Source organism: Cucurbita pepo, chromosome 10 (genome assembly GCF_057944985.1).
Source record: "Cucurbita pepo subsp. pepo isolate OVF chromosome 10, ASM5794498v1, whole genome shotgun sequence".
Lineage (NCBI taxonomy): Eukaryota > Viridiplantae > Streptophyta > Magnoliopsida > Cucurbitales > Cucurbitaceae > Cucurbita > Cucurbita pepo.
In genome coordinates, this window is record NC_141807.1 from 9,844,568 (window position 1) to 9,868,187 (window position 23,620).

Here is a 23,620-nt window from a genome sequence, read left to right on the forward strand (position 1 = left end):
ATAATTATGTTAGTCATTAATTTTGGCTAATTTAATCTATTCTATTTATTTTATTTTATGTTATTTTATTTTTCTTTTGCTATTGATGGACGTATCTTTCTAAAACATACTAAATAAAACTAAATAATTGGTTATGAGAGGATATGAGATATAACTTAAGGTTAAATCTCTTTCCGTATGAGAATAACTCATTCTCATGTCCATCTTTACTACCGTGTACTAAATTAAGGATTTTATTTCTCTTTGGTCATAGCCTTCCTTAAAGCACAAATTTGAAGTGGTAGTCAATTATAATATTTGACGTGCTAGTTTTCAAACTACTTTAAATGGGGGTAAAGAAAGCATGAGAATAACTTAGTGTCACTAATCTGACACGTGTTGGGCATGTACTAAATACATGTTAATACAATGGATACATTACAAATTTATAATCCATCCTATCAGACACTTGACTTTGAATATATTTTGAGAGTGAAACGTACATTAACCTTTTTTTTTTAAGTATACAAATATATAAACTTATTTATATGAATTTATTTCTAATATAAAATTGATAAATTTTTTGAAATAATTCTTTTTAATTAATGTATCATTGTCACATCGGTGTCCTAGTTTTTTAAGAATGACATGTTACTGTTAGGAACAGAAAAAGAAAACTGGAAAGATAAAAAGAATTGGAGAAATCTCTCATCCAATTCAACTATGACTAAATCAAATCTAATTCAAATAACTAGATCAAATCTAATCCAAATAACTCAATCAAATCTAATCGTCGCTGTTGCCCAGCTTCACTGAATCTCTGAAACTTCCATCAAAATCTGCAAAATATTCCTTCTTCCCACACATATGATTGCTACATCCCGAGTCAAGGAACCACATATCTTCTATATTGGCCTTATTCATATTCACGTAAGCCATCAGTGACATCTCTTCTTGACTCTCTGCATAGTTTGTCTCCTTCTGCTTGCTTTGACATTTCCATTGAAAATGTCCTAGCTTGTGACAGTTATAACACTCCACTGTGGCCTTGTTGAAGGTTTGTCTGCCTCGTCTGGTATTGCTTTGACATTCCCATTGAAAATGTCCTAGCTTGTGACAGTTATAGCACTCCACTATGGCCTTCTTGAAGGTTTGTCTACCTCGTCCCCTTCCTCTGCCTCTAAAGCTTCCACAACCTTGACTCCTTCCTCTAGCAGACTGCACAAGTGGACTCTCCATCGACATACTTTTATTATGACACACGTAGAAGATTGCTGCTTCTAGTTTTAACTAGTTTAGGGCATGGGTCTGATACCAAAATGTTAGGAACAGAAAAAGAAAACTGGAAAGAGCATGGCTCTGATACCAAAATGTTAGTAACAGAAAAAGAAAACTCGAAAGATCAGAAGAACTGGAAGAAATCTCTCATCCAATTGAAGAATGACTAAATCAAATCTAATTCAAATAACTAGATCAAATCTAATCCAAATAACTCAATCAAATCTAATCCTAACAGTTACCATATCTATTTAGTATCATATTTATGTCTCGTATCTATATCTCATTTTTATTTTTGTGACTCTGAGATATTTTTCTTTTATAAATAGATATCTTCACGAAAATCAGTTTAATTTATGTTGAGATGGAGAATAAAAATTGACACTTAAGAACGTTGATACTTGGGACTTTGATTCCTCTTAGTGTGAAGCTTGCATCTTGCAATTACTTGGGAAGAAGATGTGTTTCACTTAAAATTCACTCCAGAGAAAATAATCAAATACTTGTGTAGAGGATGTGTTTCACTTAAAATTCACTCAAGAGAAAATAATCAAATACTTGGGTAGAGGATAACTTTCAAAAATAATGATTTTTACATGTAAAGGAAACCATAAACAAACCAACCATAAACAAACCATATAATCAAATACTTGGGTAGAGGATAACTTTCAAAAATAATGATTTTTACATGTAAAGCAAACCATAAAATAATAACAAATATTTCTCTTTTTTGGAGATGCAGGGTATCTATTCCTGTACCTCTCGCATGCAAAGCGAGCACTCTACCATCTGAGCTACATCCCAATGATTTTTACATCATAAACCCTAAATATCCCATCATCAATAATAGTGAAAATAAAAAATATCAATATATTAATAACAAATAGTTTGGTTTGTTGATGCGGGCATTGATAATTGTGAAAATGAAAAAATATAATAACAAATTAAATACTTTCTTTTGGAGATGGGGTTATCAATCCCTGTACAACTCGCATGCAAAGCGAGCGCTCTACCATCTAAGCTACATCTCCACAATTTTTACGTCACAAAACCCTAAACGTCTCATCATGAATAATAGTGAAAATGAAAAAATATCGCTACTCATTATGTCATAAATAAGGAAATATTGAATAGAAATAAAATAGTAATAACAAATAGTTTCTTTTGGAGATGCGAGGTATCGATTCCCGTATTTCTCGCATGCTACATTCTAACGATTTTACATCAAAAAACTCTAAACTTCCCGTCATCAATGATATTGAAAATGAAAAACTATCCCCGCTCATTATGTCGTAAATAAAGGAAAAAATTAAAAGAACTAATATATTTAGTAATCGTTTCCTTTGTTGATGCATGGTATCGATCCCAATACTACTCACATTTGATGCAAACGCTCTACCATCTAAGCTATATCCTCAAGATTCTTATGTCACAAAATCCTAAACATCTCGTCATCAATAATAGTGAAAATAAAAAAAATAACGCTATTCATTATGTCATAAATAAGAAAAAATTGAATAGAAATAAAATAGTAATAACGAATAGTTTCTTTTGGAGATATGGGGTTTTGATCCGATCCCCGTACCTCTCGCATGCTAAGCAAGCAATCTACCATCTAAACTACATTCCCACAATACTTATATCAGAAAACCCTAAATGTCCCGTCATCAATTCTAGTGAAAATGAAAAAATATCTCCGCTAATTATGTCATAAATAAGGAAAGGTTGAATAGAAGTAAAATATTAATAACAAATAGTTTCTTTTGGAGATGGGGATATCCCTTTGCCTCTTGCATGCTAAATGAGCTCTACTATCTAAGCTACATCCCCACAATTGTTGCATCATAAAACCCTAAATTTCCCATCATAAGCTACATCCCCACAATTGTTGCATCATAAAACCCTCAAATTCCCATCATCAATAATAGTGAAAATGAAGAAAATCTAGAGATGCAGGTATCAATCCCCATACCTCTCACATGCAAAGCGAGTGCTCTACCATCTAAGCTATATCCCCACAATTCTTATGTCACAAAGTCCTAAACATCTCGTCATCAATAATAGTGAAAATGAAAAACTATCCCGCCTCATTATGTCCTAAATAAGAAAAAATTGAAAAGAAATAATATATTTAGTAATCGATTCAATTGGAGATGCAAGGTATTGATCCCCGTACTTTCCACATGGGAAATGAACTCTCTACCATTTGAACTACATCCCTACGATTCTTATATCAGAAAACCCTAAACATCCCTTCATCAATAATTGTGAAAATAAAAAAGTATCTCTGCATATTATGTCATAAATAAGGAAATATTGAATAGAAATAAAATATTAATAATAAATAGTTTCTTTTGGAGATGCGAGGTATCAATCCTCGTACCTCTCGTATGCTAAGCCGTACCTCTCGTATGCTAAGCCGTACCTCTCGTATGCTAAGCCGTACCTCTCGCATGCTAAGCGAAGCTACATCCTCACAATTCTTGCATCACAAAACCCTAAATTTTCCATCATCAATAATAGTGAAAATGAAGAAATATCGCTACTCAACCTGTCATGAATAAGGAAAAATTGAAAAGAAATAATTTTCAAGAATATATTTAATAATAGATAGTTTTATTTTGGAGATGCGTGGTATCTATCCCCGTAACTCTCGCATGCAAAGCAAGCGGTCTACCATTTGAGCTACATCCCCACGATTCTTATGTCGCAAAATCCTAAATGTCTCGTCATCAATAATAGTGACATGAAAAACTATCCATGCTCATTATGTCGTAAATAAGAAAAAATTGAAAAGAAATAATATATTTAGTGATCGATTCATTTGGAGATGCAAGGTATCAACCCCGTACTTTCCACATCAGAAGTGAGCGCTCTACTATCTGAACTACATCCCCACGACTATATTAGAAAATCCTAAACCTCCCGTCATCAATAATTGTAAAAATTAAAAATATCTATGCTCATTATTTCATAACTAAGGAAAGATTGAATAATATATTTAGTGATAATGAAAAAATATCTCTGCTCATTATTTCATAACTTTAGTGATCGATTAATTTGGAGATGCAAGGTATCGATCTCCGTACTTTCCACATCGGAAGCGAGCGCTCTACCATCTGATCTACATCCCCACGATTCTTACATTAAAAAATCCTAAACCTCCCGTCATCATAATTGTGAAAATAAAAAATATCTCCGCTCGTTCTAACATAGTTTACATATGTGTCACTTGTGTTATTTTAATGTATTTATGTACTTGGTAAATGTCTTTCATACTACAATCTCTTGAAGGGGCATTTTGAGAATCGAACTTTCATACCACTAGACCAAAGTATGTATGAAGCCTTAGGCCTAGGTATTAAGAAAGACTATGAGTATTAAGAGCGTGATGGTAAGTATAAAATGTCGAATATGAAGTTAGGTTGATTTCAAATATGAAGTACTTAGATAAGAAAAGACTTAGACATAGGGGTATTTCAAGAATTGAACTCAAAACCTCTTGCACCCCAAGTGAGAATCATACCACTAAACCAAATGCCTTTTCTTAAACACCCAATATTTTTAGCTTCTACTCAAATATATTTTTCTCTTAGTAGTTGGAGGGCTATAAAACGAAAAGTTGAATTGTTATAATATACAAGGGTTATCAAATAAACCAACAACCCAACAAAAGAAACAAACTAATCAATTTTGGTTGGATTGATTCGGTTCAGTTCATCAGTTTGTTTGATTTAATTTTTCTATTTTGCCTCGTATGACAAGAAAATAAAGTTGTATTGAATGCACCTTAGTTTCATTTATGACAAACTCATATGAAACATAATTGCATTAATAGTACTCAGAGTTGGAGTCTATAAGCATTTCATGAACTTCAGTGCAATTCATGCTTCATTCAAATGGAGATAAACTTTAGTTAGGTAAGGGAAACTTTAAATTACTTCATGTGGAGCTTCAATTACTATATGCTAGTTACAAGCTTTAGGATTGACTAATTCGGCACGAATTCATGGATTTAGGGAAATTTTTGTGTAATTATCAACTACAACTTATGTTTTCAAATTTGTAGGACATAATTTAGGTAGTTGTTTTTATGAGTTGTAAACTTGTTTCTTTGCATAATATGGATTTAGTTGAACTATTATTATCGATAAGATGGAGAAAGAAATTGTCTTTGAATTGACTAATAAACCTAGGTTCATCGTTGTTGTCTTTTAACTTGTGATTTTGCAAAAAGCTTAACTAATATGAACTGTCATGTCGCAAGAACTTTAAGGTAAATCAAGAATATACCCTACACATCATTCAAGATGGCAATAAAATGGAGTTAAATTGAACGTACTTTAGTTTCATGTCTGGCGTGTTCAAGATAAAATATAATTGTATTAATGATATTGAGCCTGGAATCTATAAGAATTTAATGATCTTAAGAGAAATTCCAGTTTTATTAGAGGATACCAACTTTATTTATGGTACTAGGAGTTCAAGAATCTAGATTTGAATCTGGTTAAGGAACAGTAAAATTTGAAAGTTTTGAATTCTAGACCAAATTTGTACCTAATTATTTCTTTTTATGACTAATTATAACTTAAGAGAAAAATATTTTTATAAGGATAGATTTATCTCTAAAGCTTTGGTGACGAAACCATGTTCAGACTAGCAATTTAAAGTCAGGAGATGCGGTCACAGGTGTGATTATTTTGGATGGGTTCGTAATAGAACTTACCGTTGAGATGAGGGAGCCTTCAAAGGTTGTGCACTCACAGATGGGGTTGTTATGTAGCGTTAGTCTGTCTTTGTGTTTGAGTTTTTTTGTATTTTTTTTTTTTTGTAATTGTATCCCAAACACTTTTTTTTTGTTTCGATAAATTTGATCAACACCGTCTTATAATTTAATTTAATTTTATATATAATGTTGTGTTGTTTTCTCAATCTCATTTTAATTTTACAACATTTTCTTATTTTATATTAATTTACTTTTATTTTTATTTTTTTTAGTCTCAATTTTAGTTTTTATTTGAGTTTTGAACCCTTAAAAGTTGGGTTGTGACAGATTGGTATCAGAGCAGCCAGATTTTAAATTATATAGATTTTTTCTTTGGATAAAGAGTCGTATATCTCTATGACTCAGCTCGATGACACGTCTCTCCGCGACCAAGTAAGCAGTATATGATATGTTGTAAAACTTGTATGAATTTATTGTATGTTTTGATTTTCGTGGTAGTTATAAAATGTCCTTGGACGTTAAAGAGTGAAAGTTAACTATATAAGACAATACTGGATCAACATTATAGTGTCTAAATATGGTGAGGAGGAAAAGAGTGGTCATGAGATATCTGACTAGCCTTACGAAAACAAAGAGTTGTCATTGCACAGGGCGAGACCTCTAATCCATGAAATTTTTGTACTAGAAATGAAGAAATTGGAGATGGTCCCCAAACGTCTGTATGGACCATTTCCAATCGCACTTTCTTTGGTTCCCTGGCAGCGTCAACCAGATTAACCCTACGACGTGACAATCCTTGAGCTTCCACTCCTCCGTTGTCATGGTATCCAGCTTCACCCCCAAAATGGGTTCCTGAATATCTTTCTCGTACAGATAATCTTCAATCTGCATCTTCTACAAACTGATATCGAATCCATCAAATTTTCAATTCCAGTCTTTGAACTTTCCATCTTCACAGATCGTGGTGAATCTCTCCTCACTCTGATACCAGTTATTAGAATCACACAACAACGCACACACTTGATCTAAATGAACACAAAGAACGTGATAGAGAAAATGTAAGAAGAAATATTGACTAATGGTTTTGTATTTATGACTTCTGGTATGCAAAGAGAGAATATGGAGAATGAGAAATGTAAATTTAGGAAGCACTGACTAATGGGTATACATATGATTTCAGTTTATTATATATAGCTTCACTATATGTAACCGCCTACTATATATAATTATTTAGTATATATATCTCTATCAGATTTTTACTATAAATAGTCAGCCTTCATATCGAACCTTCTAGAGCCCAAATAGTCAGGGATTGACATCCTGCTAGAACACAAAGTCATGTACATGCCCCTAGAAAAATGCCTAGTAGTAATGGAGTCTAACCCAACGATCATTCAAACAAACATCCATCAACCAAGAGGGGTGAAAATGATGACGATAGTATAGTTGAGAAAGAATCTTAGCCATGATGAATCTACACTTGCTGCCATTGTTGTATTTGAAAAGGGGGAGCTCAAGTGTTCCATCCTCAACAAAAACTTTATTGCCACTACATGAACACCACGACCCAAAACAAGAAGGTCAGATATTGGGTTTAACCCCACCAAGAGAGATAAATCACAAGATTAGTTTTATGTCGCCTACAAGAAATAGATGTCATGCGGCTCAGCCTGAGCTAGTTGAATTCTACAAATAGCAACATGGCATGGTCACAGTCGGGTTTATTTGACCTGCAAAGGCTCTTGTCAGTGATCACTCAAATGCTTGGCAAAGCCACCAAGCCAACCCCTCTACTGAAGAAGGGAGACAAAAACAAACCACTAAAGCAACACATGTTCACGCAAAAATACCATCCAGACGAATGTAGAGAAGGGTCTACAACGATAATTTCAAAGCAAATAGAGAGTTATGATAAGTTAAGGTCAAATCAACTTTGAGTTCAAAGCAACAAGAACCAAAGACTGGTGCGAAAATTCTATGGACTAGTCGAAGTTATCCACAAGATTAGGAAGACATCATATAGGATCCAATTGCTCCTATCGACCAAGAAGCTTTTGGAGGAGCTAACATGAAATGAGAAATACATTCGATTACGGCAACTAATAGATAGCGAATTTTTTTGTAGAAACTGAATGATCCCTTGGCTCGGGCAAGAAAAGGAAAAGGAAGTCGTACTCCTACCTTTTCCGTCGGACGATAGGAAAGTTTGAGCTGAAAGATTGAATCACACCTGGTAAGAAAGGCGGGCTTAGCAGGTTTCTCAAAATGTATAAACAAAAAGAGGAAGCAACCGGTTCTAAAGAGGTCAACGCGTACGTGCTTTTTCCTTTCGTTTAGCGAGATAGCTTACCAGCTCTTTCGGCTCATAGCAGCAGTATGAAAAGCGAAATCCTCATCCTAAGTCGAGTCGGCATTGCCATACGAATCAACATCGGCCAAACCAAGAGCTACTATTTTTCTTTAACGAAAGCGGATCTAACAGTTTCGATAAAACCAACCTCTTTTAAAGAAGGAGTCGCCCTGCCTTGATCACCGTGGATATATGCAGCTCCCGCTTTACCTTTGCCTACCGTGAAAAGGAAAGTTCCCTCACGATAGGCCCTGCCAGCTCCCGAACGTCTTTCTATCAATCGAGAGAGGTATAGAATAGTACAACAAACCAACAAGACAAGAATTGACTCATAAGATGGGCGGTCAGGGAAACGATTTCATTTGTGTTACCCGCCAAGGAAATGATCAAGGAATTCTCTATACACGGCTGAGAGATGACCGTATTGTTGCACATCCTGAATAAAGTGTCGTAGGCAAGCGAAGCTTTTAAAAATGAAAGCGTGTAGAACTCATATCCACTTTCTCTTCGATTCGTAAACTTCGGATCTAATCATTCTTTCGTCTCCGGGTGACTGAGAGAGAATTAAGGCCTGGCGTGCATCCGATTCGGTCAACAATAAGGTACAAAGAGGATTGATTAAATGGGCTTGAAGTTCCATTGTCACTGTTGACAGCAGAAAGAAAAGGAGACCAACAAGGATTGATTAGGGCAAAGAGGTGAACGTGAGAGCTCAAGAGAAGGGAACTTCCATTGACGAACGGCAACAAACCGGGAGAACTCTCTATTTCCTTATTCTCTTTCCTATTCCATCAATTTTACATGATGAAGATGCGGATTCCTCTGTTTAATTCAGTTTGTATGGAGCGCTAAACTTAATAGGGGAGGCGAGAAAGTTTTATATAGTTTAAGTATGTTGATGGTATGATTTTAGTTTATTAAAGAGTTGTTGTTAATAGCCCTAAGCAATGCTCCTAACGTTCTATTAACCACCTTAGTTTGCTCGTTAATCTGAAGATGACATGTAGTTGAAAACAATAATTTGTTACCCAATTTATGACTTAATATTCTTATAAATAATAGCCCTAAGCAATGCTCCTAATATTTTGTTACCCAATTTATGACTTAATATTCCAAAAGTGACTTAAAAATTTAACATCCCTATCTCTTTTTTTTTTTTTTTTTTTTGTGTAGCAAACATTGGCAACATTGACTACAAAACTTCTAAACATCGTGCTTCATGGCAAAGGTCATATGGATCGTGATGAGCATTTTCTCCCATATCTTGGTTTCGCTAACTAAAGTTTTCCAATAACTCCCAAACTTCATTACCTTATATAACCTCTTGGGATATGGATTCATATAACATTTCATAAAATAAGATCTACCGATGAATTTCATAGCATTTGAAGGTCATCTAGGTCATGAACCGAAGGTAAATTACCTTAGGGGTACTATGGTCATTTTACACTGTTTCTAGGTTTACCTACTTATCATTATCCAATGACCACCAAATTTCATATCTGGCCTCAACATACTATAATATGCTCAGTATTAAAATTTGATAGGCAGCGGAGCTCATATAGTGGGTTATTTTAACGTTACTTAAATCTCAAGCTATTTGATTGGTTCAGGGTCTTAACTCACGGTTCTTTGGGTTTTTCTTTCATATATCCTTAATTCATACTTGGTTTAGGGTTCATATGAAAATCCAAGCGATTTCTACAAGTATTTCTTAACAAAAAATCCAAGGTGGCTACTTGCCTCGTCGTCGACGTTTGGGACGTCCATTCTTGAGCTTCCAGTATCTAAATTACTTCAAAATTTCCTTCCACGTACTCCTTATTGTGTCTAGTTTCTGAAACTATAAGATTTTCTATGAGAATCGGTCTAGAATGGGGTTAAAATTGAGAAAACTCGAGAAAAGGTCAAATTTTGAGTTGACTTGGACAGTTCAGTTGAACTGGCCATATCATCGTTTTCTTCCTCTGAACAGGAAGAAGATGCGCATTTTTCGCGTCGCCGCCATCTGAAACTCGGCCTGTACAGTCACATTTACAGCGTTTCTCTCCTCAATTTCTTTGTGAAACTTAAAGATGGGTATTATAAGGAAGGGCTAGTGATTGATTTGATACCTTCTCGTGGATCGTAGCCTAAGATATTCGCTTCCAAAGTTCATCCAAAATCTGATTTATCGCTGGAGATAAAACAAAAGATTTCTTATTGAGTAGCCGATTCTAGGGGTTTCAAGGCCCTATTTCTTCATCGAACCTCTTCCATATCCTTTCTTCAGGCTAAAGGAATTGGTTTGGAGGAACGTCTTTGAATGTAAGACGTTAATTTCCAAAAATCATTCTCGGTATGCAACTCACTCGAAATGCCAGATTTTTTGATCTCTTGGGTAGCTTGTTTTACGATGTCTCCTCTCTCGATTCCTTCATCAAGTTTACTCAACTTCTTCCTCTGAAGCTAGAGGATCCTTAATTTGAAGGAAAAGAGATCGTAGATAGGAATTCGACTCTTATCCCCAATTTAATTTCGAAACCTATTTCCTTCAATTCGACACCTCTCGAGGTTACTTTTCTTTGTGGTCTTCTATGGAAGCATTCCTTGGAGGTGTAGAAACTGATTGGAATCATTCTTGCTCGACGAATCATCATGTATCCTCGGATTGGATTTTCATGTTTTTCTTGAAGTTCTTCAATGGTTGATTGAATTGGGGGAATGATTTCTAGGCTCTTTTAGCACTATATTCTTTCATAGAACTTGTGGGTAATCTTGTTGAGAAATGTTAGGAATAACTTTCAAGAGAAATGGTGGAGGATTGCTCTCAAATTTGGAAGAAATTTGAGAGTAGGAGACCCATAATCTAAACGCTTATTGCCCTCGATTGGGGGATCGACCTTTCTCGATTCTTATTCCGTATTGTTGCTCCTACTTCAGACTTTATAGTAGGAGCTTAAACCTACATTGAGAGCTCCAGATTCTTCGTTATTTATAAGTTTGAAGAGAAATGGTGGAGGATTGCTCTCGAATTTGGAAGAAATCTGAGAGTAGGAGACCCACAATCTAAACGCTTATTGCCTTTGATTGGGGGATCGACCTTTCTCGATTCTTATTCCATATTGTTGCTCCTACTTCAGACTTTATAGGAGGAGCTTAAACCGACATTAAGAGCTCCAGAATCTTCGTTATTTAGAGATCGAACTTTTAGGATAATTTTTCAGAGATATCAACTCCGATCATAGCTTTACCGACCTTGGCTTTGAATACTAGTCGTTGGATGTGATGATCCATGCGTGTTTGTTCTAGATCATATCAAAATTGGGAGGAGATCCGACGGTTGAAATTTGTGTTCGAAGGATTTTGCTCGGATGGTCACGGTAGATGCTGTGATTCTAATTACAGTCGCATTTCTGTAATTATCCATTCTTCCAGGGGTATTTTGGTAATGTTCCACTTCCCGAATATTTTATTATTATTTTTCTCGAAAAATCCACAATTTTTCTACAAATTCCTCATCGCTTTTATATCATTTTTCGCTTATTTTGAATCTAGAGAAGAACAAAAAATACTAGATTAAAAATAGAGGTTAGTCCATGGCCCACACTCCAAAGTCCACTCTCATCCACCACCAACTATTAGTTACTTGAAAAAAAATGATAAACATGGAGTGAGTAAAACTTAGTAAGAAGGCTACTCGTAGGTTCTTAATCGCGACCTTAAGCTAGGATATTACTTCTTGTTATGTTTTCAGGATCTTAGAACTTAAAGGTCATCGTGTCATGTATCATATACTGATCCTGAAAACCTTCCCCTAAAATAACCTTCAATTTTCTCCCCATGAACACATGAGTGGTGTCGTCATAATCATGTAATTCTACTGGTAAATCGTGGTGTAGGACATCTCGTTTAGCTGATGGGAAAGGTAGGCCTATCATAACATCCAACTCATGATACATATTGCAGGACATCCTACCTAAAGAGGAATAGGGGTCTTTTAGTACACATCGTAACGCAGATAATGGTTACTTATGGGTATGGATCCTAGCAACTTATTTAGCATGTTATTCACATAGTTCTAGGTACTTGGTACATGGATTATTGATGAACCTAGGTTTATACATAATTTCATGGGTTAGGCTTTAGGAGTTGAGGTTTTAGCTTAGGAAAACATTAGAGGGTAACCTAACGTGGACTAATTCGTGTGAAAACCTACTAGCACTTTGAGGACCTCTTTCCTTCACCAAACTTATGGGTAAACTTATTTATAAGGTGCAGGAACAAGTTTGGAAATGAATAGTGGACTATAGTTCTCGAATTCTAGATAAACCCATGAACACGATACCCCAAAACAAAAAACTTGTATCTCTTGATTGGGTACTCGATTAAGCTTGCTTCTTGCTCCTAATAGTCTACCCTTATTCATAATTTATAGATGGATTTTCCACTACCATTGAAACGTCTACAATTTCTATAATTTCATTCTTGATTTTTCTGAATCTTCTACCAGAAAAGTCTTCTCCGATCGGAGCCTTTCTTTTTTAAGCAACTTGTAATTCTTATTCTATAAAAAATTTAATGATTCGGGAAGTTTATACAAATTAGAAAAAGTACAATTTTCTCAATGTTTTTTCAATTTTACTTGTTCTTTACTTCTAGATACAACCTAGTAGGGATTATACACGGTCTCTTATTGGAGACCTTGAGTGTTGCAAATTCTCCTCTCCTTTGAAAACTTTCAGTCATCGAAAGTTTTTATTCTAAAATAGGTCGAGGTACAAGGTTCTTATTTGCCTTCTGTTTCCCAAGTGACTTCTTTTACTCTTTGATTCTTCCATAGGACCTTAACAAGAAAGATTTCCTTGTTTCTCAATCATTTGACTTTCTTGTCTATTATTTGAATGGGATCTTCTTTATACGTTAGGTCGTCTCTCAAGAAGAGAGTTTCATGAGCCAGTACGTGCGAACGATCTAGGGTATACTTTCTGTAGTATGGATACATGAAAGATATTATGTACTGCAGACAAGTTTGGGCATTGCCCGATTCTATAGGCCACAAATCCAATCCTTTCTAATATCTCAAAGGGAAGGATAAACCTAGGGCTTAGCTTCCCCTTTTTACCCTACCTGAGCACCCCTCTCATGGGGTGCTACCTTTAGGAATATATGATCCCCTACCTACAATTCCATGTCCTTGCGCCTTAGGTCTGCATAGCTTTTCTCTCGGCTTTGTGCGGTTTGTATCCTAGCTTTAATCTTCTGGACTGCGGCTTTGGTACTTTGCACCAACTCTGGCCCAATAGTTGTCGTTTGCCCCCCTTTTTCCCAAAAGATAAGGGATCGAAATCTTCGTCCATAGAGAACCTCGTATGTGGCCATTTGTATGGTGGCTTGGCAAGTATTATTATAAGTGAATTTTATAAGGGGTAGGTACTTATCCGAGCTTCCTGCAAAATCCATCACATATACCCTCAACATGTCTTCCAATATTTGCTTGAGCATTTCTGTTTGATCATCTGTTTATGGGTGGAATGTCGTACTATAACTGCGTACCCAATGCCTTAGTTGAATTTTCCAGAAGCGAGATTTAAATCTGGCATCTCGGTCTAATACTATTGCCTTTTGTTGAATTTCCAGAAGCGTACCCAATACCTTTACTGATAAATATTCATTTTTAATGTTAGCAAATGTAGCACAGTTGGGAGATTGTTAGACTGAAGATTTGAAGGTCACACGTGTTTTATCCACGTTCAACGCACCTAATACAAGTTTATTACCTGACTATACAATCTAAAAACATAACTTGCTTATTCAATTTAAAATTAGTGATTATTTCTTTTTTAAATATAATGAATTTAGCGGAAATACCTTTACTTATGAATTTTCATTTTTAATATTAGCCGGGATAACTCTGTTGGGAGAGCGTCAGACTGAAGATTTGAAGGTCACGTGTTTGATCTCCACGTTCACCGCACCTGATTCTAGTTGCATAACCCGACTATTTAATCTAAAATTAGTCATTATTCCTTTCTGAAATCTCAATGAATTATCGAAAATACCTAACGTGTTCTAGTTCACCGCACCTTATACAAGTTGGATAACTTGAATATCTTATTAAAAATTAGTGATTATTTCTATTTAAAATTTCAATGAATTAGCGAACCTTTACTGATGAATTTTCATTTTTAATGTTAGTGTGGATAGCTCAGTTGAGATAGCGTTAGATTGAAGATCTGAAGGTCTCGTGTTCAATCCATGTTCACCACACATGGTTCACGGTGCATAATTTGACTATTCAATCTAAAATTAGTGATTATTTCTTTCTAACATTTCAATTAATTAGTGGAAATACCTTTACTTAAAACTTAAAAACCTTCATTTTTGATGTTAGCGGGGATAGCTCAGTTTGGAGAGCGTAAGATTTAAGATTTGAAGGTCACGTGTTCGATCTCCACGTTCACCGCACCTATTTATTTTTGCATAACCTGACTATTCAATAAAAAATTAGTCATTATTTCTTTTTAAAATCTCAATGAATCAGCGAAAATACCTTTACTGATGAATTTTCATTTCCAATGATTGCGGGGATAGCTTAGTTGGGAGAGCGTCAGACTGAAGATCTGAAGGCCACGTGTTTGATCCACGTTCACCACACTTTAGTGGAAATACTTTTACTTATGAATTTTCAATTTTAATATTAGCGTGGATAGCTCAGGGAGAGCGTCATATTGAAGATTTAAAGGTAACGTTTGATCCACGTTCACTACATTAGCGATTATTTCTTTTTAAAATCTCAATGAATTAGCAGAAGATCTGTCACGTTTTTTATCCAACTGGCATAAGTTGACTAAGTTGCATAACTTTACTATTCAATCTAAAACATTTTATTATTTATTTTTTATGTTATCGAGGATGGCTTAGTTGGGAGAGCATCAGAATGAATATTGGAAGGTCTTGTTTTCAATCTGCATTCATTGCACCTTATAGTTTTATGAATTTTGATTTTTAATGTTAGCGGGGATAGCTCAGTTGGGAGAGTGTCAAACTAAATATTTGAAGGTCGCATGTTTAATCTCCACTTTCACCGCACCTGTTTCCATTTGCATAAGCTGACTATTCAATAAAAAATAAACTAGTTATTATTTATTTTTAAAATTTCAATGAATAATGAATTAGCGGAAATACCTTTACACATGAATTTTGATTTTTAATGTTAGCGGGGATAGCTTAGTTCGGACTGAATATCTGAAGGTTACATGTTTAATCCACGTTCACCGCACTTGGTTTACGTTTCATAAAAAATAAACTAGTTATTATTTATTTTTAAAATTTCAACGAATAATGAATCAGCAGAAATACCTTTACACATGAATTTTGATTTTTAGTCTTAGCGGGGATAGCTTAGTTCGGACTAAATATCTGAAGGTTACATGTTTAATCCACGTTCACCGCACTTGGTTTACGTTGCATAAGTTCATTAAGTTGCATAACTTTATTCAATCTAAAATTAGTGATTATTTCTTTTTAAAATATAATGAATTAGCGGAAATACCTTTACTTATGATTATTTTTTCAAATATTAGCGAAGATAACTTAGTTTTGAGAGCGTCAGACTGAAAATGTGAAGGTCACGTGTTCGATCCACGTTCACCGCACCTGATTCAAGTCACATAACTTCACTCGTGACTATTCAATTTAAAATTAGTGATTATTCCCTTTTAAAATATCAATGAATTAGCTAAATACTTTACTAATGAGTTTTCATTTTTAATGTTAGCTGGGATAGCTTCGTTGGGAGAGCGTCACTAAAGATCTCAAGGTCACGTGTTTGATCCACGTTCACTGCACCTCATTCAAGTTGACTATGTTGCATAACCTGGCTATTGAATCTAAAATTAGTGATTATTTCTTTTTAAAATCTCAATGAATTAGTGAAATATCTTATTAACGGATGAATTTTTATTTTTAATGTTAGCGGGGATAGCTTAGTTTGGAGAGCGTTCAAGTTGACTAAGTTGCATAACGTGGCTATTCAATCTAAAATTAGTGATTATTTCTTTTTAAAATCTCAATGAAGTAGTGAAAATATCTTAACCGATGAATTTTTATTTTTAATGTTAGTGGGGATAGCTCAGTTTGGAGAGCATCACTGAAGATTTGAAAGTCATGTGAGAGCATCATTGAAGATCTGAAAGTCACGTGTTTGATCCACGTTCACCGCACCTAATTCAAGTTCACTAACTTGCATAACCTAAATATTCAATCTAAAATTAGTGATTATTTCTTTTTAAATTACTTGACTATTTAATCTAAATTTAGTGATTATTTCTTTTTCAAATTTCAGAATTTTCATTTTAATGTTAGCATGGATAGCTCAATGAGAGTGCTTTTGTAGATAGCGTGGATTCCTAATTCTTTATTTGACTATAAATGCTCTATAAGACATTTAGTAAAATGACTCATTTTATTGCCTGGAACAATAAAATTGATCTTCCCTTAGAATTGTCAATAAATTCTACTTTCAATGTTGCTAAGTTGAGTCCTTCTTATGTAGGTGATGATTTTTCTTATTTGAGGACGAATCCTAAAGAGGGGGATGATGATAAGAATCACAGTGTACATTCTACTTTCAATGTTGCTGAGTTGAGTCCTTTTGATGTAGGTGATGATTTTTCTGATTCGAGGACGAATCCTTTTGAAGAGGGGGATGATGATAAGAATCACGGTGTTCCAACTGGACCTATTACACAACCCAAGGCCAAGAAGATTCAACGAGCATTCATACTTCATCTACAAAATTGGATAGGCTAGGTTCAACCATCATTTCTTGTGTGACAAGCTGATTCGTTTGAGTTAAGACCATTTAGAGATTCAAAAGTAAATATTTGCATGGTTGAAGTAGCAGATGAAGTTGCAAGCATCATTTCATGAGTGGTTAGAAAACTTTATTTCTTATTTTAATTTCATAAAGTTTGTAATGCTCAAATTGACTTCGTCTTCTGTGGAGATCTAAAGGGATCAAGATTAAATCACGGCCACTAACTTCTTCCCATGTGCCATTTCTGTTTATTGCTCTAGATCCGTGGCTTGCCTCCATTTCTCACTCTTCAATACTTCTCTAAAGTTTACAAAGTTTGCAGGTTCAGTAGGGGTAAACATGGGAGAGCTTCATCATCATCTTTACAAAAAAAAACTTCTCCTATTGCATAGTCTCTCATCCGGACTGGTGGTCTCTTATTCCTTGCCTTGTTCGAGCTAGGAGAGCTTGCTTCAGCCAAAGAGCCAGATGAAATATTTTCCTCTGCAGTATTTTCATCTGCCGCTTCTATATCCTTATTTTCATCTGCCGTTCATCTGCCGCTTCTATATCCTTATTTTCATCTGCCGTTTCTATGTCATAGAGTCTGTAAGCTTTTGACTCTTCACTGACTCCCAGCAAAACATAACTCAAACTCTTATCATCTAGCTTAGTTCTCTGAGCTGCCTCCTCTTTTTATCTCTGAATCAACTCGAGCTCACAATATTGTTCTTCTTCCTTCCGCTGCAGCTCCAGAACTAATCGTCGCTGTGCTTTTTCTACCCTTCTTCTATTCTCTTCCAGCATTTTATCTAGCTCTTCTCTCTCTTTTCGTGCTTGTTCTTCTTTTTGTCTTGTAGCAGTAAGAGCGACTTCTTTCTCTTTCTCAAGCTGCACATCAACATCATCAAACAACTTCGTGCGACCTTCCTCTATTCGCCTCTGTATTTCTAATTTAGTCTCTTTAGAGTTTAGCCTTTCTTCAACATTCTTCTGAATTAGTTTTTCCATCCTCCTAGTTGCATCTTCTTCTAACTTCTTCAACTCTGTTTCACGCCTTTTCTTCTCTTCTTCCTCTTTCTTAAGCTTCTCTATGGAATGATTCCGATCAGTGGATGCACGACTAGGACTGGAACTGGACGATTTGGGGAAAGAAGATAACGAGGAAGACCTACTTCTGAATTGTGAATGTTTGATTAATCCACCACACCTAAATGGTGTGAAAGTTATCTTATTTATAATCAAATAAATTACAAGGATATGGAAATTGTAATAAATGGAATATTTGTCTTATAATAAAATATCAAATATAAAATATACGGAAAAGTATAATTTATTACTAAATATCCTTAACAAAAATGAAATAAAAAAAATAATATTCCATTGCCGGGAATCAAACCCGGGTCTCTTGGGTGAAAGCCAAATATCCTTACTGCTGGACGACAATGGATTTTTGGTATAGATGTCCTGAAGTCTTTTGTCAGATCGCTGAAGAGTTTTAACATGATCTTTTGCTTAATGTCTAACTCTTCGACACGTCCTTCCCTGTGTGTGTTAGAGTTCTCAGGGCTACCGCGACGTTTCAAGCTGTTCGATTGTGTGGCTCTTTCTTCAAAAGAGTCAATATAAAAGTTAGGTCTTTGATTGGCAACCCATCCAGGGGAGTGTCGATTGCATCGATTCCATCAACGATCTTGCCATGAGTTTATGGTTCATGACCCAATTTTTATACCATTCACCTTCGAGAACTACCATAGTTTTGCATTGTCCATGAGATGCATTGCGGCTAACGTAACTCTCAGGTCGTATGAGAAAGTTCTTGTAGCCCTCAACTCTCAGGTTGTATGATAGAGTTCTTAGAGCTACCGCGACATTTCGAGGTGTTCGATCGTGTGGCTTTTTCTTCAAAAGAGTCAACATCAAATGTCAGGTCTTTATTTGGCAACCCATCAAGGGGAGCGTTGATTGCATCGATTCCATCAACGGTCTTCCCATGAGTTTATGGTGCATTACCCATTTTTTATATTATCCACCTTCGAGCGCCACCGTCCATGAGATGCATTGTGGCCAACGTAACTCTTAGGTTCTATGAGCAAGTTCTTGTAACCTTCAAGTATTGTTCTACGTCAAAAATAAAGCTTTTTAATTCCTTAGCATCCTGGTTCCATTTAAGGGTTTGAGTTTTTGGATTTTCAGTTTGTTAAGCCCAACATGAGCTTGGCTTGGGGTGTGGTTCTCTACGACCCTCCTTGTCAAACTCACTCTGGTGCTCATCTCAGTCATCTCAGCCATGATGGTGCTCAACAAAAGAGACCTTGAAAATGACCGGATTATCACATTAACCATTTGAATGACCTCAACCTCACTTGTTGAAATTGAACCAAATATCTATGACATAACACTATTAAAGGTTCAAAGTTCATAAAAGTCCTTTTAATCTAAGATACTATTGAACTTGACCATTATAGTGCCTCTCAAACCAAGTTCATAAAAGTCTTTTGAATTTAAGATATTATTGAACTCATCCATTATAGTGCTTCTCAAACCTAGGTAAAGTATAAATATAATTGGTGACAAAAGATGAAACTATAAAATAAACGAAATAAGAAAATAAAATTTCATTTTCGAGAATCGAACACGGGTCTCCTCGATGAAAGCTAGATCTTCTGTGTAATGTCTAACTCTTCGACACGTTTTTTTTATGTGTGTGATAGAGTTCTCAGAGATACCACCACGTTTTTTGTTGTTTGATCATGTGGCTCTTTCTTCAAAAGAGTCAACATCAAACATTAGGTCTTTGATTGGAAACCCATACAGGGGAGCGTCGATTGCTTCAATTCCATCAATGGTCTTCCCATGATTTTTTGGTGCATGACCAGTTTTTTATACAATTCACCTTCAAGCGCCACCATAGTTTTGCATCGTCCATGAGATGCATTGTAGGCCAATGTAACTCTCCGGTCCTCTGAGCAAGTTCCTATACTCTTGAAGTATAATATCAAAACATATTAACGTATTTGATATGTTAAATATTAAAATAATTGATGTGTATCATAAACATTAAATAAAAATATATATTTTAAATTTGAATGAGATTCATATTAATTAAATATATATTATGATATTCTACGATATTTTAATATTATTGAAATAAGATATTATATCTTAATGTATTAGGTATTCAAATATATAATTTGACAAAAATTATCACAAGTTCACTTTAAATAGAACCCTAGGGTTAAGTCAAAAAGCATCGAACACTACATACTGTGACATTTTAGGTGATATTTTGCAGAGGAAGCTAATAAGGTCTTCAAAGAGCATGTGGTCATGTCTGGCATTTTAGGTTAACAACATGGTGAAAAGAAACCAGAAATTCTTATACTGGTAATTAACTACAAACCTTTGAATAAGGTTTTAGAATAAATAAGATATCCAATCCAAAACAAAAATGATTTGATAAAAAGAATTTAGAGTCAAATGTTTTTATAAAATTCGACATGAAATTGGGATTTCGGAAAATTCTAGTTTCCTAAAAGGACAAATATAAAATAGCATTTAACGCTCCATCCGAATTTCAGAAGATTATGAATGATATGTTCAATCCTTTCAAAAAAATTCGATAGTTTATATCGATGATGTGTTGATATTTTCTAAAACCATTAAGATCAACACTTAAAACATCTACATACATTCATTAATGTAATCAATTCATTAGTCAAATAAACTCTCTGCTTAAGTCTTATTGACCCAAGGGCAGATCTCATAATGAAACGTGACGCATCAAATATCGGATATGGAGGTATCTAAAATTGTCAAAGAGAATAGAGAATCAATTATCATATTTCATTCAAAAGCCTCCAATAATACCATACAAATTACAAAATAGTAAAAAAAAAAAAAAAAAAAAAAAAAAAAAAAAAAGTATTATTTCCATGGTACTCTTTGTACAAAAATTTTAAATAAAATTTAATTAACAAAACTATTAAAATCTATTCGAGAGTCAAATTTAGTTTTAGAGAAAGAAGGGAATAATCTTGTTTCAAACTAAAAAATAATTTTGCTAGATAGAAGTAAATTCTGTTGTGGTTTGATTTTAAAATTCGACCTATAAAAGGAGTTGAAAACACCTTGGGGGATTACCTATGGGAGAATTTCTAACAAAGTCTCTCTTCTTAAACTGATACTAATCCAACCAATCATTTACATGGACTCAAAAGTTCAATTACCTATAAAAGAAGTTGAAAACACCTTGTGAAAGTATCTAAGGATACTATGACCTCTAGCTTTGCAAAATCCAGCGTTGTTGGCGCTTATCAAAATCGCTGCCAAAATAAAGTTTAACAAGTGGTTCTATGGTGTAGTGGTTAGCACTTTCGACTTTGAATCTAACGACCTGTGTTTAATTCCAGATAGGTAATCCACCAATTTATACAAAATTGGTCCATAGCCGATTCGGTAGGGTCACTTTTGGACCGATAATCTGTAGAAGGGGTCACTAAGGTTGAGATCATACAAAATGGGACCATAGCTCAATGTTAGAGCATTTGATTGCAGATCAAGAGGTCACCAATTCGAACCTAGTTGGGCCCTGTTAGGTTATGGAGCTTGCTGCTTATTTATAGCTTGGTCAACGGTTCTATCCGGTAAAACTATATTTGGTAAAGGTATATCCGGTAAAGCTATATTTTGTAAAGCTATATATCTTAAATAGCTATATATAGTAGATGGTTAAATCGGGTAAAGCTATATATAGTAAATGGCTATATATAGTAGATGGTTAAATCTGGTAAACCTATATATAGTAAACTGAACTATATATATATACCATCCGCTAGAGCTTTGAAAAGTACTTTCTATTCTATGTAATTCTCTCTTACTATACATACGTGAAGTCATCAATAGAAAAATTCTTTTACCTAGAGTTCTCCTTGCATTTTTCTCTATCCTGTTCTTTGTGTTCATCTAGACCGAGCGTGTGCGTTGTTGTGCGATCCCAACAACTAGTATCAGAGCTAGGCGAAATTCACCACGATCTGTGAAGATGGAAAGTTCAAAGATTGGAATTGAGAAGTTCGATGGATCCGATTTCGGTTTCTGGATGATGCAGATTGAAGATTATCTGTACCAGAAAGATCTTCACGAACCTCTGTTGGGAGTGAAGCCGGAATCCATGACCATGGAATAGTGGAAGCTCAAGGATCAACAAGCCTTGGGGCTGATTCGGTTGACGCTATCCAGAAACGTGGCGTTCAACATTATCAAGTAGAAGACAACGTCAGATCTATTGAAGGCGCTATCAAATATGTATGAAAAACCCTCGGCTATGAACAAGGTGTATTTGATGTGGAGATTGTTCAATCTACAGATATCTGAAGGTGGACCTGTTGCTGATCATATAAATGAATTCAATATGATCATAAGTCAACTGAGTTCGGTGGAAATTAATTTCGAAGATGAAATTAAAGCGTTGATTTTGATGTCATTCTTACCCGAGTCATGGGATACTGTTGTTGCCGCAATCAGTTGTTCTCGAGGATCTGATAAACTGAAGTTTTATGAAATTCGAGATGTAGTTCTCAGCGAAAGTATTCGCAAACGGGAAACTGGAGATTCATCAGGCAATGCTCTCAGTGTTGATTGAAGGGGAAGAAGTAAACTGAAGGGCCCAAACAAAGGGCGATCAAAATCAAAGAACCGAGAAAAATCTTCAAATAGACCAAACGTAACGTGTTGGAATTGTGGAGAAAAAGATCACTTTTGGACAGGTTGTACAAGACCAAAGATGCATCTTTTCATCAGAAGACATTGGGGATGCTCTAATCCTCAGCATGGACAGTTCGATTGAATCCTGGATTTTGGATTCATGTGCATCTTTTCATTCGTCTCCAAATAAAGAGTTGTTTTGGAATTTCAAGTCTAGAAATTTCGAGAAGGTGTACTTTGCTGACAACAAAGATTTGGAGATTAAAGGAAAAAGAGATGTCTGCATAAAAACTCCGGCAGGAAATGAGTGGACATTAAAGGATGTCAGATATATTCCTGGTCTCTGAAGGAACCTGATCTCTATTGGTCAGTTGGACAGCACAGGTTATGCAACAAAGTTAGGGAAGAGTTCGTGGAAGATTATGAAGGGTGCTACGGTGGTAGCACGTGGCTCAAAATCTGGAACCTTATACACCACTGCAGGGTGTATGAACATAGCTGCTGTTGCTGAGAGTGCTTCAAATTCAAGTCTACAGCACAATAGACTTGAACCAATGAGCGCGAAAGGAATGAAGAGGCTGGTTGCGAAAGGAGTTTTAGAAGGTCTGAAATCTGTTGATGTGGGTTGTTGTGAGAACTACGTTATGAGCAAGCAGAAACGAGTTAGCTTCACAAGGATCGCCAGAGAATTGAAGAAAGTGCGATTGAAAATGGAACCAGATGTGGAGCAAGGTTCCAAGACCACGAAGACAGTGGGAGTTGAGCTTGAGTTGCAGGGAAACTCACCTAGTGATGTTGTAGC

General features: G+C 35.2%; 1 protein-coding gene and 1 non-coding gene across 2 annotated transcripts in view; one reads left to right on the forward strand and one right to left on the reverse strand.

The window, feature by feature from the left end:
• The window catches only part of LOC147790642 (uncharacterized), a 54,205-nt gene that overhangs the window by 18,703 nt on the left and 11,882 nt on the right, over window positions 1-23,620 (reverse strand). The window lies entirely within an intron of this gene.
• Window positions 14,897-14,969, forward strand: TRNAF-GAA (transfer RNA phenylalanine (anticodon GAA)). The gene has a single exon. It is a non-coding gene; the product is annotated as a tRNA-Phe (tRNA).